Below are 14,368 nucleotides of genomic sequence, written 5' to 3'. Positions count from 1 at the left end.
GCCCAGACCCCAAGCCCAGGGACACGGGAATCCAGGATCTCCTACAAGGACACAGCCCAGACCCCAAGCCCAGGGAGGCAGGAACCCCGGATCTCCTGTAAGGACACTGCCCAGACCCCAAGCCCAGGGACACAGGAATCCAGGATCTCCTACACGGAAGGACGCAGCCCAGAACCCTACCGAAGCTTGTATCCTCCAGAACTGTGAAAAAATCCATTTCTGTTTTTTAAAGCCACCTAGCACCAGGGACCGAGACACACAGCAACCAGTGCTAAAACCGGGAAATTCCCAGGTAACAGGGATGAGGTGATCACCCCCTCTTGAGGTCCTTACGTGCCCCTTCACTCTTCCTATAAAACCCCAAATGCAAACACCCCAAACCCTCAGCTCACCACAGAAGGCTGTGCCCTTTGCATTATCTCAGGGGCTCAGTCCCAGGCTATGGGCTGCCCCTGGGGGACCTGAACCCCCAGGCACTCCTGGCCCTCCACCCCTGTGGGTGAAGGACGCATGAGCAGGGGGAAGTGAAGCACACATAACTGGGGGTGCAGCAAAGAGCTGGTGACAGGGACCCCAGGAGATCCCAGCATGTCCCTTGGGTTTTGTTATCATCCCATTTTACAGATGAGCAGAGTGAAGTACAGGGAGATTAAGTAACTTGCCCAAGGTTAAAGAGCTAGTGGGGGCGTTGATCTGGGAAAATTAACCCAAGACCCCAAGCTCGTAACCACACGCTGTTCAGGAGAAGCATGTTCTCCCCACCATGTCATTTCAAGCCAAGAGAAAGCCAGTTTGTGGTCCCGATGTTGGTTTAGAAAACCCAGCACAGCTCTCTGTCTGGTTCTGCAATGCATGATGCAGTCTCAAGGAGACAGGTGATGTGCAGGCCAGAAAACGTCATCCCCCGAAAATCAAGAGGAATTTCTCTCCTTATCATTACACTGCCTTGACGCCCAACTCGTGGACTACAGATTTGAACTGGTGAAGTAGCATCTGCTGAGAGAGATGTACCCTAAAAAGCCACCTTTAAAAACAACAGTAGTAAATGTTCTATCTGACTCTTCCTAAAGAACATTTATGTTAGTCTGAAACATCTATTGAACACCTACTATATGAACAAGGCATCGGTGGTTCAGTGGTAGAATTCTTGCCTTCCATGCAACAGACCCAGGTTTGATTCCCGGCCAATGTACCTCATAAGAAGCCAGCCACCACCCATTTGTCATTGGGGGCTTGTGTGTTGCTGTGAGGCTGAACAGGTTTCAGCAGAGCTTCCAGACTCAGGTAGACTAGGAAGAAGGGCCTGGTGATCTACGTCCAAAAATCAGCCAATGAAAATCCTGGGGATCACAATAGTCCAATCTGCAACCGATCATGGGGATGGTGCCAGACCTGGCAGTATCTTGTTCCATTGTGTGTGGGGTCGCCATGAGCAGGGGGCCAACTTGACAGCAGCTGACAACAATGTACACACACAAAGATGAACTGAACTCAGCCTTTCTTGAAGAGTTGACCTCCCAGAGTGGAAAATGTGGGAGTAAGTGAGACCTAGTATCCGTACCCTTTCTTGGCACACAGCAGTCCTTGTCTGAGATATGGGTTTTCAAGCAGTACTCCCCGAGGCCTGGGTTAAGGGCGGGGCACGAGAGACAGGGGAATGGGAAGAAAGCCTAGATACATAACCCTCTGTCCCCATCCTCCACCCAGGACTCTGGTCTCGACTAGGCCCACAATTATCTGTTTTATGTTCCAGGTTTCCCTGAAGCTTTGATTTCAAGAAGGGTTTCCTTCGAAACTACAGCTCTAGGTGGAAAGACAACTGCTTTTCTTTCTGAGGCAGGCATGGCACTATGGTGCCGTCCAGAAGGAACCTAGTGCCATTTCTGGAATTCCTGTCTCCAAAAAGTGCTTAGTAACTCAAGGATGTCTTTGGTGGCTCAGAGACCAGGCAGCTGGCAGGGCTCTGGGGAGACGGTGGCTGCTTTGAGCCAGCGTGGCCTGGCTGCCCTGAACCAAGGCTCTCGACGTTGAAAGAGAAGCTTCTAAGAGCTGAGAGCAGAGATGGAGGCTGAGAAACCATCCTTTCTGTGTGTCATTTGCTGCTGGCATTCTGACTGCCCCGGGGAGGGCTAGGACACAGGTGTCGATAGTAAACAGAGACTAAGACACTGATGACTGCAGATGGCCAGTGGGGCTCTGTGATGGTTGAGTTGTGTGTCAGCTTGGCTGGGCCATGATTCTCAGTGGTTTGGCTATTATGATGTAGTTTGGCAGTTGTATACTGATGTAATCACCGCCATGATGAGATCTGATATAATGTGATCATCTCCGTGACGAGATCTGTTATGAGTGGCCAATCAGCTGAAAGGGAGTTTCCTTAGGGGTGTGGCCTGCATCCAATATTGGTGGACTTTCTGGCAAGGCTTGTGGGCTTTTGCTCCCTCTGGCTCCTGCATCTGGCTCACCTGCCATCTGACCTCTGGTTCTTGGGACTTGAGCTAGTAGCTTACCTGCCAGTCTTGGAATCCGTCAACCTCTGCAGCCTGTAAACCAGAGGACTGCTATCTGACCTGCTGATCTTGGGTTCGTCAGCCCTGTAGCTACGTGAATCAGGGGAAGCCTCCAGCCTGACCCATGGACTTGAGACTTTCCAGCCTCCATAATCACATAAGCCATTTCCTTGGTATAAATCTCTTTCTGTCTCTCTCTCTATATACATATATATATATATATATATATATATATATATATATATACACTCTTCACTGGTTTTGCTTCTCTAGAGAACCCAGCCTAAGACAGACTCCGAGACATTCCACCACCAGCCTTCCCTGGACGAGACTAATAAACACTCCTGTAAGGATGACCAGATAAAGCTGTAGCCTGGGGTCTTAATACTCATCATTTTATTGAGAAATATTTAGGCAGGGAAAACAAAAGAAACTGCAGTTTTCTTTTAGTTACAGGGATTCTGGGGTTGGGAGAGAAGTAAAATTCTGGACCTGGTATATTAGTTTCCTGTGGCAGCTGTCACAAATCACCCCAAGCTTTGTGGTTTAAAATAGCAGAAATTGGTTCTCTCACTGTTCTAGAGGCCAGAAGTCCAAAGTGAAGGTGTCAGCAGGGCTGCACTCCCTCCAAAGGCTCTAGGTGAGAATTCGTTCTTTGTTTCTTCCAGCTTCTGATGGCTCAAGGCACTCCTTGGCTTGTGGGCGCATCACTCCAATCTCTGCCTCCATGGTCACATTACCTCCTCTCTGTGAGCTTCTTATAAGGGTACTTGTCATTGGATTCAGGGCACACCTGGATAATCCAAGGTGATCTCATCTTGAGATCCTTGTCTAATTATATCTGCAAAGACCCTTTCCCCAAATAAAGTCAAATTCACAGGTTCCAGGGATTAGGACGTGGGCTTATTTTGAGGGGAATGCTATTCAACCCAACACTCCTGGGTTTATACAAAGGTCTTCCCATCCTTCCACAGAGAGAGACTCCTGAGAAGAGCCATTCATTCCCAATCCGGGCAGAAGTTCCCAGCTGCAGGAGGTGCTCTGTGGAAAGCTTGGGTGAGACTCTGAGGTTAGTAGGCCAGAAGACTCTGGCATTTACAGGCAGAAGGGTGGTCAACACCAGCAAAATGAAGGGAGAGAGAGGACTGGCCTCTTTCTACTGAGGTGTGCCCTGCCCCAGCCTGACCCAGCTTTCTCCGTCCTCCAATGGTGTCAAATTCCACCACGAGCCATTTATCCAGTCTGGTCAGGGTAGAGACCTACAGCTACTGCTAATCCTTCTGCAAGTGGTCCCCAAACCTCACCTCCAGCCCCACATAACTATGGCCACCCCCATCCACCCGTCTCTACAAGCTGCTGGGATTCCCAAGGGACAGGCACAGCCATTGGTGTCACCTCCTGTCCATGTCCCTCAGGGACTTTACAGTTGGTGCCTCTTCCTGCTTCTACTTCTTGACCCCACCCTGGCTTTAATGTTTGAGAAACGGTACTAACCTCTCACTGTTTGGCTTCTCTGGTTTAAGGCACATTTCCACTTTTAAAGTGCAAATATTCCCATGAGAAGTAGATATTATATTAGTTCTCCATGCCTTAGTGATGAGTTTTAACACTCTAGGTCCTTTCTAACTCTAACATTGGATTCCGTGGCTCTCTCTCTACAACTTTTCTCTGCTGACATTCAGTGGAGGAAATGGGCCATAGCAGGAGATGGAAGTGTTTGAGGAGGAAGAAGGATGGAAGGATCTGTGACTGTGGACTCGGGGACATGGCTGTGAGGGCTCTGGGCAGCTGGTAGGTATTTTCATGAGTGTGACAGATTGAACCATGTCCTCCAAAAGATATGTTGAAATCTCAGTCTCCTAGTGCTGCTGTAACAGAAATACCACATGTGGTAGCTTTAAAGAACAGAAATTTATTTTCTCACAGTTCAAAGAGGCTAGAAGTCTGAATTCAGGGCGTGGCTCCAAGGGGAGGTCCTTCAGTTCCTATTTCAACTTCTAGTAGCTGCCAATGATCCTTGACATCCTGGGATTGAAGATGCATCTGTCTCTATTGTCTATCTTCTTCTTCCCCCGTGTCTGTCTATTCTGGTTCTCTTTATAAGTCAAAAGTGATTAGGTCTAGGACTCACCCTACTCTGACCTGACCTCACTACCATAACAAAAGAAAAATCCTTATTTCCAAACAGGGTCATATTTACAAATACCCTGAAACCAAACCAGTTGCTGACTAGTTGATTCTGACCATAGCAACCCTACAGGACAGAGGAGAACTGCCCCATGGGGTTTCCAAGGAGCGGCTGGTGGATTCGAACCGCCAACCTTTTAGTTAGCAGCCAAGCTCTTAACCACTGCGCCACCAGGGCTCCATTTACAAGTACAAGGATTAGGATTTCAACACATATTTTGGCAGGACATGATTCAATCCAGTACCTGTGAACATGACCTTGTTTGGAAATAAGGTCTTCGAAGATGTTATCAGTTAACCCCAGGTAATACTAGAGTAGGAGGACTACTAATGCAATACGAGTGGTGTCCTCATAAGAGAAGAGAGAAGGGAGAGGCACACAGGGAAGACGGCCAGGTGAAGACAAAAGTAGATGTCAGGGTGATGCATCTCTAAGTCAAGGAAGGCCACCACCAGAAGCCAGGAGAGAGGAATGGAGCAGATTCTCCCTCAGAGCCTCAAGAAGAAATCTCCAGCAACTCCCACAATGCCCAGCATATTATAGATGCAAATAGATTTTTGTGGAAGAAATTATAATTATCACTCCCGTGAAAAGTTGGAGAAGAATTTCAATAAAGCAGTGGGAGGAGAAGCCAGAATGCAGAGACGGGTACAAGTGAATGGAACAACTTGAAGAAATGGAGGCAGCGAATGTGGAACAGTTGCAGTAACTCTGAATGAGACGGAAAGAGAGATTTCAGTTGGAATGACGCTGGGTCATGCTAGGGTAGTATTGGAGTGGTTTACTGTGGTTTATTTTGGAGCCCTGGTGGCATAACAGCTAAGTGCTCAGCTGCTAACTGAGCCAAACTGCAGGAGAGAGTCCTGGCCATCTGCTTCTGTAAAGACTATAGCCTACTCTGTTGCATGGGGTCGCTATGACTCATAACATTGTGGTTGTGGAGGCTCTTCACAATAAAGCTTTGTGGGGAATTTCTGGGGGTGCCACCTCGCAGAATGACATACAGTCTAAGAACAGGGTAAATATTTCTAACTTTTTGCCCTACGAATATTTTTTCAACCACTGAAGTGGATTTCTGTGTGCCCACAGGGGTGGTCTGTGAGGCTCAGGGAACACGGAGACCGATCTTAACAGGGACTTGTTGAAACTCGTCCTTGCCTGGAGGTAGCAGGCTTTTCCATGCCAAGAGGGTGGGCTTGTGCCAGCGGGTAGAAGGAGAAGTGCATGCTGCTTCATGCCCAAGTCAAAATGGTAGCAGTTTTCAGAGCAAAGCTTCTCAAATTTGGTATAAAGTGAAACAATGGGCAGGCAAGACATCTGACTTCTAAAAGAAGCATTCGGAGGAAAGGCCAAGAATAGATGGCAAAGAAAAGAGTTCCTGATTGTCACGGAAGGTTTAAGAAAGGAAGGAGATGGTTGAGCAGTGGGGCACAAAGGCATTGCCTTGTCACTCACGGGAGCAATGGAAATGCCAAGACGGTCAGCGTGCTGGACAGTTAACTGTGAGCATGATGGATGAAGTGTTACTTGAACACCAGGGACATTTCTGTGAAGACTTGCTAAGCATTTCGAATGATGAACTCAGAAATTCAAAAGCCTTGACACTTGCTCTGACTTTTCAACGGACGTTGGAAAAAATAAAAAGCACACGTTTTTGTGAAAGATAGCAGCTGATTATGGAAGATGGTGTTACTATTATGAACCAGAAGCAAAGCGTCCACGTTTGCGGCAGAAAGCTTCAACATCCCTAAGACTTAGGAAGAAGACCCATTTCAGAATCAAAAGTGAAGACAGTGCTAATTTGTTTCTTTAACATCAGTGACATTGTTCGTATTCAATTCATCCCACAAAAGCAAAGAGTTGATCAGATTTTATATGTATAAACGCTAATGTGATTGTTTTTGTTGTGTCATCGAGTTGATTGATTTATAGTGACCCGATCTATAGCACAGAGTAGAACTGCCCCATAGTGTTTCCAAGGAGTGGCTGGTGGATTCGAACTGCTGACCTTTTGAGTGGATGGACCAGATGTGGGAGGTGAGGGGATGATGCTTAGGTTAGAGCTTGGGCAAGATGGAGCCTGGGATGCCACTGACCATGAGAAGGAGCCATGGACCTGGGGAGTGAGGTAATTTGTTTTGGGCACACTGAATTGAATGTGGACCTTCTCTGGAGTTTGATAAACACACCTGAAGCTTCGGAGAATATTTTGTTCTGTACATGTAGTTTGGGGGCCAAGACAAGAACACGTTGATGATATGTGTACAGTGGGAGGATCACAAGTCGCATATAAACTTCATAATCTCCTTTGTGAAAGGAGATCACCAGAGTACCCACTGGCAACAGTGTCTGTCTTCCTTGGGGTGGGCCTGCCAATCACTCCACGTGGTCAGATGTGGATTCTTCTCTTCCCGCCTCTAAGTGTACCCAAGTTTCTACCCATAGGGTCACTTCCTAACATCCTCTATTCTGGGCATCTCAAGACTTCAAGAGTTGAAACCCCTGTCATGCCCAAGGCCTCATGTCAGGTCCAGACTTGCCAGGCTTCGGGCCCCACTGACAGCAGAAGGAGGCCCTTAATCAGCGTAGTGGGTTGAAGAGTTGTTGTCGTTAGGTGCTGTCGACTCGGTTCCGACTCACAGTGACCCTATGTACAACAGAACTAAACACTGCCTGGTTCTGTGCCATCCTCACAATCATAGTTATGTTTGAGCCCATTGTTGCAGCCACTGTGTCAATCCTTCTCGTTGAGGGTCTTCCTCTTTTTCGCTGACCTCTACTTTACCAAGCATGATGTCCTTCTCCAGGGACTGGTCCCTCCTGATCACATGTCCAAAGTATGTGAGACAAAGTCTTGCCGTCCTTGCTTCTAAGGAGCATTCTGGCTGTACTTCTTCCAAGACAGATTTGTCCATACTTCTGGCAGTCCACGGTATATTCAATATTCTTTGCCAACACCATAATTCAAAGGCATCAATTCTTCTTTGGTCTTCCTTATTCATTGTCCACCTTTTGCTTGTATAAAGTTGAGGAGTATTCCCCCAAAATTCACATCTACTTGGAACCTTGGAATGTAAACTTATTTGGAAACAGGATCTTTGAAGATGTCATTTGTGAAGCTAAGATGAGGTCATACTAGATTAGAGTGAGTCCTAAATCCAGTGACTGGTGTTCTTATAAGAAAGCTGGGTGAAGGCACACAGGGAGCAAGGCCATGCAAAGATGGAGGCAGAGACAGGAGTACCATAGTGCAGATACAAGCCAAGGAACACCAAGGATTGCCCGCAACAACAAAAGCTAGGAAGAGGTATGGTAAGATGCTTCTCTAGAACCTTCAGAGAGAACATGGCCCTAGTGGTACTTTGATTTCGAACTTCTAGCCTCCAGAACTGCAACAGAATAAATTTCTGTTGTTTCAAGTCACCCATTTTGTGGTAGTTACTACTGCCGTGGGAAATTAATCCAACCAGACAATACAGTAGGGTGAGGAGACAGTCGACCACCCTGTGAGAGACTGAATATCCAACAGACAATGGCCAGATTATTATGACAACAGAGCTCTGACCCACAACTTTGACAACAGCCCATCTAGGAAACCAAATCACAACCTCTGCAGCACCTGGTCTAAGACAATCAGAACCGGGCCAATCACTGCCAGCTTCTCTATTTTTGCTCTGCTTCCAACTTAGAACCAACCAGAGAAAAGCCTAATGTGCTTCTCAAACCAATCATATAAAACACCCCATTTCTAGTCAGCCCACCTCCAACTGGGGCATATCTGAAGCTTCCCTTTTTTACACCCTGCTAGAAAGCTTTCCCCTCCCCTGCCTCCTCTGAGCCTCTGCCAAATGCAAGTGGTGGTGGTTGACTCCCTTGTTATAGCAAACTATGAATCTATAGTGTTTGTTTGTACTCGTTGGATGGTCTTCACTATTTCTACACTTGGGATTTGTGAAGAAGGACTAGGTCAGTGGAGGTGAGACAGAGCTGTATGAATGCCATCTGGATCAGTCAGACGTTTCCCTGTCGAGAATGTGTTGCCTGTCTGATTTCAGTTTTTAGATGGTTTGTGCACAACACAGCTGGAAGCCTGTGATGATGTTAAAGTGAGGATAACACCATGCTGTGAGTCAGTATTTACTTCGAAGATACAGAGTTTGGCCCTCAGTATATTGGCTTAACAAATAACTGTGTGGATGGAGGGAGGGGGTAGGCTAGCGAAATGTCCCGGTTTATCTGATAACTGCCTTAGCTTCTTGCCAAATCCTTACAAGATCACTAAAGAAAAATGATGGAATAGATGTACGCGTACTTGATAACTGTGGGCAATAGCTTTAGCACCAAGCTGAGCTCCATGACTATTTGCTTCTAGCATGGTGAACAGACCTATGGTAGGAGAAGGCAGTGCACTGGCTGCCCTCTGTGGAAGACATTGTTACCTAAATTTAGACTCCTATTTACTTTCCTGGGGGCTCTGGTGGCACAGTGGTTAAAGAGCTTGGCTGCTAACCAAAAGGTCGGCAGTCCGAATCCACCAGCTGCTCCTTGGCAACACTATGGGGCAGTTCTACTCTGTCTTACAGGGTTGCTGTGAGTTGGAATCACGTCGACAGCAGCAGGTTTGGCTTTTGGTTACCATTTCTGTTCATAGTGTACTTGAAAGTGCACACCTGGATTATGGGGATATTTTTCTTTCCCTTGACTCCCTTTCAACCATCTGCTAATCTAAGTCATCTATGTCTCTTCAACCTTTACTCTCAACCCTATTCATTCATCAGTCCATGCATCCATCCTTCCATCCATCTATCCATGTGTTTGGATCACTGGGTGTAGACACAAAGATGAATTAGGAAGACTCCCAGAGCATGGAGACAGCATCATGTAAGTGGACAATCATCATACAGTGTACTCAGTGCTGCAACATCTTACTACCTAGGAGTCCTCAGAAGATGAGAGAACCCACACACGGGAAGGTAGGGAGAGGGCTACACCTTCCCTCTTTCTTCACACACTCCTCACAAATCAATTTCCTTGTCGCTATTATGATCATCACCATGATGACCATCCTCTGTGACCCAAAATTTGCAATGGGGAGTGTTATGGACTGAATTGTGCCCCCCAAAATGTATGTCAACTTGACTAGGCTATGATTCCCAGTATTGTGTGGTTGTCCATTTTGTGATCTGTTGTGATTATCCTATGTGCTGTAAATCCTAATCTCTATGATGTTAACGATGCAGGATTAGAGGCAGTTGTGTTAATGAGGCAAGACTCAATCTACAGGATTAGGCTGTATCTTGAGTCAATCTCTTTTGAGATATAAAAGAGAGAAGCGAGCAGAGAGGAGAGGAACCTCATGCCACCAAGGAAGAAAAGCCAGGAGCAGAGTGAGTCCTTTGGACCTGGGGTCCCTGTGCTGACAAGCTCCTAGACCAGGGGAGGATTGATGAGAAGGACCTTCCCCCAGATACAGGGTGCGCCCTTTGGACCCAGGGTCCCTGCGCCAAGAAGCTCCTAGACCAGGGGAAGACTGATGATAAGGACCTTCCCCCAGAGCCGACAGAGACAGAAAGGCTTCCTCGGGAGCTGGCACCCTGAATTTGGACTTCCAGCCTCCTAGACTGTGAGAAAATAAACTTCTGTTTGTTAAAGCCATTCACTGGTGGCATTTCTGTTATAGCAGCACGAGATAACTAAGACAGGGAGTGAGTAGACCTCAGCCATCATTACACCCAAGAGCCCCCAGGCCCTCATTTAATTCCAGACTCATCATCTGCAGCAGTGGGAGAACTGACCTTGGAGGCAGAAGTTGCCGCTTACAAATTGTGAGTTCTTCACTGCATCATTTTTCCTTTCTGACCTTAAATGCACCATCTGTAAAGGAGGACGGGTGACAGAACTTGACTCTGCTCCTTAAAATTATTCCCTGAAATGCCCCAACACAGAGGGGACAGTGAGGGTTGGACTCACAAGAGTCACATCAATTTTGCATCTGAATACATGACACGTGCTAGCTTTTAGTAAAAATATTTTAAATGAGCCGTGAATCTAAAGAAGACGCTACCCAGAGCTGCATCACATTTATCCTGAGAAGTCATATATTTCTTGGTGTTCTTTGAGGACTGCCTCAAACTCCTGGGGGACAGGAGCTCAGGGCTGGGCCATCTCCACGGTCCCCAGAGGTTCTCTGACTTGTCCTGAATACGCTGAAGGTGAAAATGGCTCATGTAATTGAAGTGGCCGTGGGTGGGAGGGGCTCTGAACGAGCTCTTTGGAGCCCTCTGACTCAGACGACCGAATTCGTCCTTGAGCAGAGGGGACGCTTGTCCAACACACAGTGACACCACGTCATTCAGTCATGAGTAATGGCAGTGCTGCATCTCCCAGGCAACACTAGTCTTCACATCTGCTCTAGATTTAGACTTGCTTCCTAAGACTTTGCGTCACTCTTTTTAAGCAAGCAAGAGCCCGTATTGGAGAGGCCACTCACAAGAGAAATGGGAAACAGCATGAGGAGTAGCGCCAGGCTCTGTTCTGCACAGAGGAAGGCAGGGATAAATCCGAAAGCAGGGACTAAATGGCAATGGCAGACTCAGGACGGCTCTCCTCTGCCCCCTCTCCTAGGCATCGACACACCTCTGGATGGCAACCGAGCCTGGGAATCTTCCAGAAGCAATGCAGGAAGGAGTTGCAAAGAGAAGAACCAGGGGTTTCATTCCATCTCCACATTCCCTTAGGTTAAATCCTTTCAGCAGACTCTTAACCAGCTTATCACTATTATCGACTGACACTGAGAGTCCCCTGGCCCAAATATTACAAAAAGGATTTTTTTTTTTCAGGTGGTAAGTTCCTAAAATGAGCATTGTTGTGCGTGAATGCAGGGTTGTGTGAACTGGGCAGGTTACTTAAACTTACCCAGAAAATAGAGTAGGTCAGGGATCCGCGAACTACAACCTGAGGGCCAAATTCTGCTGTGGCGTGTTTCTGTATGCTCACCAAATAACAATGGTTTTTGTAGTTTTAAAGGTTGGTCAAAAACCAAAACAAACAAATAACAAAGACTTATATGGCACGGATTGTACCATGATCTACGAAGCCTGAAGTATTTATTATCTGGCCCTTTACAGAACAAGTGTGCAGTCCTCTGTATTAAAGAAGAAATATACTTGAATATATCTGGCCCAGAGCTTAGTACACAGAGGATACTTAGAAAAAGGTGAAATTCCTCTCCAAAAAACAAGACAGAATTTTCTGGGAGCAATTTAGTTTCAAGAAAAAGGCAAATGGCATCCAGCAGATGGAACAAAATGTGTAAGATTTGTAGAATACATAAATATTACTATTTTGTTTTCCTCCCTTAAATATTAATATTGAACCATGCTTGTCCCTTTATTTTGGAGCCCTGGTGGCACAGTGGTTAAGAGCTCGGCTGCTAAGCAAAAGGTTGGCAGTTCAAAACCACCAGCTGCTCCTTAGAAACCCTTTGGAACAGTTCTACTCTGTCTTGTAGGGTCGCTGAGTTGGAATTGACTCCACGGCCATGGGCTTTTTTTTTTTTTTTTTTAATCCTTTTATTTAGAACAAGTACCCCCTACCCACTAAAAGGAGCTATGGTTGTGTAACAGTGGGGAAGGCTAGTCCAATATAAAACCAAACCAGTTGCCTTGGCGTTGATTCTGACTCATGGCAACCCAATGTGTGTCAGAGCAGAACTGTGCACCATACGGTTTTCAATGGCTGTGAACTTTTAGATTGCCAGACCTTTCTTTTGAGGCACCTCTGGATGTATTTGAACCACCAACCTTTTGGTTAACAGTGAGCTGAGCGCTTGACCATTTGCACCACCCAGGGACTCCTAGTCCAATACAACCCGTTGCTGTAGAGTCAATTCCAACTCATAGCCACCCTATAGGACAGAGCAGAACTGTCCCATAGGGTTTCCAAGGAGTGGCTGGTGGATTTGAACTGTTGACCTTTTTGTTAGCAGCTGAGCTCTTAAGCACTGTGCCAGCAGGGCTCTGTGGCAGCCACAGAAGCTTCATTTTGAGCTGATGGAGCCACAAGCTGGAAGCAGCCTGGATCCCTGAGTCGCCACATGGAACACAGCTGCTCTGGGGTCAGCTGAGCCTCATCAAAAGTTGTGCAAGTAAGAAATAAACCTTTATTAGATGTCACAGAGATTTGGAGTTGTTGTTAGGTGCCGTCAAGTAGATTTTCAACTCATAGCAACCCCATGTGACAGAGTAAAACTGCACAACAGGATTTTCTTGGCTGTCATCTTTACAGAAGCAGGTCACCAGGTCTTTTCCCACAGAGCCACTGGATGGGTTCGAACCACCAACCTTTCAGTTGGCAGCTGCATGCTTAACTGATGCACTACCAGAGCTCCTTATTTATTACCCCAGCAAAGCCAAATCTAACGCACTAGTTGCCAGAGGAGAGATGAACAGTGACACAGAGGTCACGGGAAAGCATTTTGTCTCAGACCTGCCATGAATTCACTGTGTAAAACTTAGGATGAGAACCCTGCCTCCTGAGACAGGCTTGCAACCTGCCCTTTGCCAGGTGGCTGTGGTAACAAGGCCTAGAAAGAATCAATTTTGTTATTCCTGAGGGTCTGGAATATAAGCAAAAGACTTCGCTTCCAAAACAGCAAACGGCTATCTTCCAAGCAGGGCTCAGGCCCTTAGAAAGCCCAAAACCAAACCCGTCGCCATCGAGTTGATTCCGACTCACAGCGACCCTATAGGACAGGGTAGAACTGCCCCATCAGGGTTCCAAGCAGCAGCTGGTGGATTCAAACTGCCCACCTTTTGATTAGCAGCTGAGCTCTTAACCACTGTGCCAACAGGGCTCCCAGGCACTTAAGTCAGAGCCATTTATTTTGTCACCTGTAAATAATGCAGGTCCCTGGCACTGTCCTGTCTGCAATGTCCCACCATTACGTGACAAACCGCTCCACGCCAACTGATCCTGCAGTTTGCTCCACATCACAGTATCCCACCCTCCCAGACATGGCTTCCCACGATGCCTCATTATCCGCACAGCAGCTCGGATGTGGATAGCTTGGAAGGAGACTGCGAAGGCTGGAATACTCCTCACCTCTTCCAAAGCCTGCTCCCCAGCCTTCCCCACTCCCAGCCCCGTGGTGCCCACAGACATCAAATCTCAGAGCTAACTATGTGCAGTGAAACCATGGCCACAGAAAAGAAGTACAAACATATACCCCATTTGTCTTTGGAACCAGACGTCTATAAAGCCCCCCTGACAAAAAAGCTGCCGCAAATAATACAGTCATTCACTACCCGGGAAATGTGCTCCTTTACTTGAAAAGTGATGACATTAAATTGAACCAGCTCCCAGGACTGCTCGGAATTCTTCTTACTGTGCCTGCAGCGCACAGAGGCTCCTACAAAGAAAAATACAACAACCAGCAGACGACCCACCTCCCCTGCAAAAAAAAAACAGCCTTGCATTCTTTGTGAATTCGTCTCACTTTATAACATGGCTATATAGAAAATGTCTTATTGACTTAATCTAGTAAAACTCAATTGCGTCTTAACAGCTAAAGTAGTTAACAAGGCTATCCTGGGGTGGCTGCTCAGCTGGATCTGTTGAGAAGGACGGTTCCAGAAGACTGTCTTTCTCTAGCTTTGATGTTGGGTTGATG

At 46.9% G+C, this 14,368-nt stretch overlaps 1 protein-coding gene across 1 annotated transcript in view; it reads right to left on the bottom strand.

The window, feature by feature from the left end:
• The window catches only part of HUNK (hormonally up-regulated Neu-associated kinase), a 154,583-nt gene that overhangs the window by 261 nt on the left and 139,954 nt on the right, over nt 1–14,368 (bottom strand). The window lies entirely within an intron of this gene.

The sequence above is a fragment of the Trichechus manatus genome, unplaced genomic scaffold (genome assembly GCF_000243295.1).
Source record: "Trichechus manatus latirostris isolate Lorelei unplaced genomic scaffold, TriManLat1.0 scaffold00177, whole genome shotgun sequence".
In the NCBI taxonomy this organism is placed as follows: domain Eukaryota; kingdom Metazoa; phylum Chordata; class Mammalia; order Sirenia; family Trichechidae; genus Trichechus; species Trichechus manatus.
The sequence above is the reverse complement of the archived record's forward strand: the minus strand, read 5'-3'. Positions and strand labels throughout refer to the sequence as shown.